The sequence below is a fragment of the Saimiri boliviensis genome, chromosome 5 (assembly GCF_048565385.1).
Source record: "Saimiri boliviensis isolate mSaiBol1 chromosome 5, mSaiBol1.pri, whole genome shotgun sequence".
NCBI classification, from domain to species: Eukaryota; Metazoa; Chordata; class Mammalia; order Primates; family Cebidae; genus Saimiri; species Saimiri boliviensis.
Window position 1 is genome coordinate 6,208,863 of NC_133453.1, and position 6,000 is coordinate 6,214,862.

The window sequence follows — 6,000 nt, forward strand, 5'->3', positions numbered from 1 at the left end:
CTGGCTTCCCCATCCCTTTTGTGGTTTATTCCTACTCCCCTAAGCCTCTAAATACGGAGAGTCCCAGGGCTTATGGTTAGGCCTCTTTTCTTTGCTATTTGCTGTCTTACGACTTTGAATATTATACACAGGTTAAGGAACCTCGTGTGTATCTCCAGCCCTGACTTCATTCCAGAATAACAAATTCGCATCCACCTGCATCCTCAACATTTCTGGAAATTGCAGTCCAGTCATCAACTGAACCCTGCCGTCGCTTCCCGTTGCATCTCCTAAAAATTTTCTCCATCCTAGTCATGAGCAACTCCAGGCCACCATTTGCTTAGACTAAAAATTTGGTGCTGTTCTTTTTTGCTTCTCATTCTCTCATATCCCAAATGGTGCCAGCTCCACCTTCAAAAGATCCAGAATCTCACAACTGCTCACCACTCAGCTAAAGTCAGGATCTAGCTGGGTCATTGCTACATCTAACAATTGCAATAGCTCCCTGCTTCCTACCTGTTGACTTACAGTGTGTTCTCAATTCGGCAGACCTGGTGAAATTTATAAAACCTATGCCACGGTGTGTCATACCTTTGATCAAAAACCTCCAATAACTGCCATCTCATCTGGCCTCCCTTATAGGCATGAGCTCTTATCAAGAGCTGCTCAGGGGCTGAGCCATTATTCCCCTACTTGTAAGCTAACGAGTTAGCCTGCCACAATTCATGGATGCTGGCAGAAGACATGAGACTCCCAGATCAGAAACAAAGGACTTTGTTGTTCATAATAATGGCATTGGTCGGAATATTAGCATTTTCATGGACCAGTTCACCAAGCCCCAATTCCCATGGGCAACATGAGGCCCAGGTGAAGCCTGTACTTGGAGTCAGCTGCCCTATAGGAGTTTTATAAGTTTTATAAGTTTTTAACCCTGAGCTTAGAGAGCCCAGATCTTTCATATGGGCAATAAGTGTATCTACCCCTCACTCTAGAGAGAGACACTTTTTTAAAATCATGGACAGTAAACATGTCTACTACCCTTGACTGTGGCAGAAAACGTTATCTCTGTCTTCCAAGGCTGTTTGCTCTACAAACATCCTTGAGAATATACTCCACAGCAAAGGCAGCTGATGTCTCTGCCTCTGCCTGTGTACCTGTGTTACCCAGCAAGGGCTGCCATAAAAACCTTCCACGGGCTGGGCATGATGCCTCATGCCTTTAATGTAACACTTTGGGAGGATCGCTTGAGCCCTGGAGTTCGAGACCAGCCTGGGTAACGTGATGAAACCCCATCTCTACAAAAAATACAACAATTAGCCAGGCAAGGTGGTGTAAGCCTCTAGTCCCAGCTACTCAGGAGTCTGAGGTGGGAGGATGGCTTGAGCCCAGGAGGTCAAGGTTGCAGTAAGCTGTGATCATACCACTGCAATCTAGCCAGGAGGACTGAGTGAGACCATCTCAAAAATAAACAAACAAAAAATCCAACAAAACAAAACAACAACAACAAAAAACAGACTGCATGACTTTAACAGAAATACATTTTCTCACAATGCTGGAGGCTGAAGGAGCCAAGATCAGGCTGTTGCAGGGCTGATTTCTCCTTGTCTTGTGGATGCTGCCTCCTCACTGCATCCTCAGGTGGTCTTTCCCCACTGTGTCTATGTCCTGATATCCCCTTCTTGGAAGGACTCCATTCACATTGGGTTAGACCCCTTCCTAATGACATCATTTTAGCTTAGTCACCTCTTTCAGGGTCCAATCTCTGAATATGGTCATATTCTGGGGTACTGGGGGTTAGGACTCTAACATACGAATTTTGGAGACATATTTCAGCCCATGACTGTCTCTCTCACCACAGCATCTCTACTTCCAGCCTGCTACAATCTGCTAAAAATCTTCTCCATCCCAGTCATGGGCAACTCCAGGCCACGATTTGCTTAGGCTAAAAATGTGGTGCTGTCCTTTCTTGCTCCTCATTCTCTCCTCTTCAACCACACTAGCCTCCTTGCTGCCCCCTAAATACACCCATCACACCTCGACCCTTGTCACCTGTTTTTCTGTCAGGAACGCTCTTCCCTGGCTCCTTCACCAGGACAATTGCTTCCTTATGTATTTGCTCCAAAGCCACCTTCTCAATGCAACTTTCCCTGACATCTTCTCTAAAATGACATCCCTGTTCCCCAACACTTTATGTCCCCCTTCTTTGCTGAGGTAGAAAGAACAATGGTCCCCTAAGATACCCACATCCTAATCCCTGAAACCGATAGATGTATTAGTCTAACTGGTGAAGGACTTTACGAATGTGATTAAATTAAGGACCTTGAGATGGAGACATTATTCCAGATTATCTGAATGGGCCCAGTCTAATCACAGGAGGCCTTATACGAGGAAGGCAGAAGGGTCGGAAAGAGAGGAGATGTGATGACAGGTATAAGGGAGAGAGAGAGGAGAGGAAGGCAAGGGAGAGAGAGATTGGAAGATGCCACTGGCCTGGCTTTGAAGGTGGAGGAGGGGGCCACCAGCCAGGGAATGCAGGTGGCCTCTACAACCTGCATATATAGAACTATTTAAAAAATTAACTTTTGTCATTTAAGTCACTAAATCTGTGCTAATTTGTCATAGCAGCAATGGGAAATGAACGCCCTTGCTTTACGTTTCTCTTAGCACTTACTGCTGTCTAACTCATATACTTTACTTATTTACTGAGGGAAGTAGAAAAGTTCCTCTTTAAAGTTTCCTTTCCTGTTAAAGAATAAATTACAAGTGCGCTAATAACTCTTTGTGAAGCCCTATCCTATGCAGCTGTGAGACATGCCATGCTTACAGGCACGTTAGTACATTCTATGTCCTTGTACTTTAACCAAGGTACCTGTGCTGGGTGTGCTCACAGGCATATTCCAGCTCTCCATTGCTTTTACCTGTTTAGAAAACTTTTAAGTTGTTAGCCAATCAGGTTTTAGTTTAGATTGTGGGGTCTGGCTCCGACCAAAGGAGATCAGACACAGCAGTAAAGACAACCCCACATGCGTAAAGAATACATGTGTCTAACTGACACAAGAACAGAAAACCAAACACCGCATGTTTTCACTCATAAGTGATGTTGAACAATGAGAACACACGAACACAGGGAGGAGAACATCACACACTGGGGCCTGGGGGGTGGGAGCTAGAGGAGGGATAGCAGTGGGTGGGGGAATTGAGGAGGGATAGCATTAGGAGAAATACCTAACGTAGATGACGGGGTGATGGATGCAGCAAACCACCACCATGGCACGTGTATACCTATGTAACAAGTCTGTTCAATCTGCACCCCAAAACTTAAAGTGTAATAAATACATTTTTAAAAAATAGAATAAGTATGCCTGCTTTCCTTTGTCATTGTACTCACATGGCAAGATGGCTAGCAAGGGGACCCTTCCTGCAGTCCAGGAAGTAAAAATTGCATGGCTGAAAGATCCTTTTGTCTCAGTGCTGATTTGTCTTTGCGGGACTGAGGATCTGTTTCCAACATTTATTTATTTTGGTATGGTTCGTGTCCCCCACTAGCACATAAGATCCATGAGGCCAGGATTATTTTTTGTCTGTTTTGCTCTCCATTCTATTCCCAGTGCCTATAAGAGTAGCTGACACATAGCAGCTACCCAATAAATGTTTGTTAAACAAATGACTTCCCCATTAAATTGTAATTGTCATGAAGACAAAGACTATATTTCTCTTGCACAGGGCTTGGAGCACTGTAATGCAATAAACATTCAAAAAATTAATTAATCAACGATATCTCTCCTACTGTAAGATGTTCTCTCATCATGCCAGGCACTTGGTAGGTACTTAATAAAGATCTGCTGAACTAAAATGGAAGTTTTTCTAGCAACATGGGACCCAGTGATATTTACCAGGAATGTACTGCAGATTTATCTTCTGTGAATACAACCAGAAATTCTAGCCCTTTGTGTGTGAGTGAATGTGTGTGTGTGTGTGTGTGTGTGCGCGCACGCGTGTGTGTGTGTGTATGATAGTCCTTCCAGGCACTTTTAAGTTCTGAGTGAAAACACTGTGAGAGTAAGCCGAGTCTTAAAGGAGTGAATGCTTTCTGTCCCAGAAATATCAAAGATGGTTTGAATGATCAGCCCTTTCATTCATTCATTCATTCACTCCGTCACTTATTTATTCATTCCACAAATCTTTATTGATTGTTTCCTGTATCCTAGGCAGGGTGCTATGTTCTAAGAATACAGAAGTGAAAGAAGAATGCCTTTAGTGGGTTTGCGTTCCAGGGGACTATCTCTTGAAGACACATTGCTTCTAGTGTTCAATTCCTGAATCCAATGTGAGACTGTAAACAAAGAATAATTGAGAGACCAGGAGCGATGCCTCACACATGTAATCCCAGCAGTTTGGGAGGCTGGCAGGTAGGGGCGTGGATCGCCTGAGGTCAAGAGTTCAAGACCAGCCAGGCCAACATGGTGAAACCCTGTCTCTAGTAAAAATGCAAAAATCAGCTTGGCATGGCGGTGCACGCCTGTAGCCTCAGCTACTAGGGAAGCTGAGGAGCTGAGGCAGGAGAATCACTTGAACCCAGGAGGTGGAGGTTGCAGTGAGCCAAGATCGCACCACTGCACTCCATCCTGGGTGACAGAGCCAGACTCCGAAAAAAAAAAAAAGCCAGAATATCTGTGGATAAAGGCAGCCATGATGATTCATACACATGAACACAGAATGAACACAGAGCTCACACACCTGAACAATCAGTGGCTGAGCAAGAGCTGGATGAATAATTCCAGTAATGCCTAATTAAAACTGTGACCTAAAAATAGAAATCCCATTTGACCCAGCAATCCCATTACTGGGTATATATCCAAAGGATTATAAATCATTCTACTATAAGGACACATGCACACGAATATTCATTGCAGCACTGTTTACAATAGCAAAGACCTGGAACCAACCCGAATGCCCATCGATGATAGACTGGATAGGGAAAATGTGGTACATATACACCATGGAATATTACGCAGCCATCAAAAATGATGAGTTTGCGTCCTTTGTAGGGACTTGGATGAACCTGGAAACCATCATTCTCAGCAAACTGACACAAGAGCAGAAAATCAAACACCGCATGTTCTAACTCACAGGCGGGTGTTGAACAATGAGAACACATGGACACAGGGAGGGGAGCACTACACACTGGGGTCTGTTGGGGGGAAATGGGGGAGGGACGGGGAGGTGGGGAGGTGGGAAGAGATAGCATGGGGAGAAAGGACAGATACAGGTGAGGGGAAGGAAGGCAGCAAACCACACTGCCATGTGTGTACCTATGCAACAATCTTGCATGTTCTTCACATGTACCCCCAAACCTAAAATGCAATAAAAAAAAGCAATTCTGCCAGTGACCAGTCATAGTCCTGTACCCCTAACACACAGCAGTGTGAGTTGTGAGCTTCATAGGAACAACTTTACAGCAATTGCTTTATTAATTAATTAATTAATTTTTTAGACAGGGCCTCACTCTGTTGCCCAGGCTGGAGTGTAGTGGCACGAACACAGCTCACTGCTGTCTCAACTTCCTGAGTTTACTCAACCCTCCTGCCTCAGCCTCCTGAGTAACTGAGACTATAGGCACATGCCACCACACCACCATACAGTATTTTTCATATTTTTTTGTAGAGATGGGATTTTCCCATGTTGCCCAAGCTGGTCTTGAACTCCTGGGCTCAAGCAATTTGCCCATCTCAGCCTCCGGAAGCGCTGGGACTACAGGCGTGAGACACCGCACCTGGACACAGCTGTCACTTTAAACATCAAAATGCTCCTCATCCCTCCATGGCTGCAGACCCTATACAAAGCTACGTAGCTCTTCCACCTCAACTAGCTCTAAGAAGTGTTTTAGGAAATGTATGAAGCATTATATGTCTCTAGATTTTTGTGTGCTTTATCCATTTGCCTGAACTTGAACTAATTTCATTAGTATCCTTCCCACACTTGGATAAAGAGCTTCACAAGATTTTTATTTGACGTGTGTGT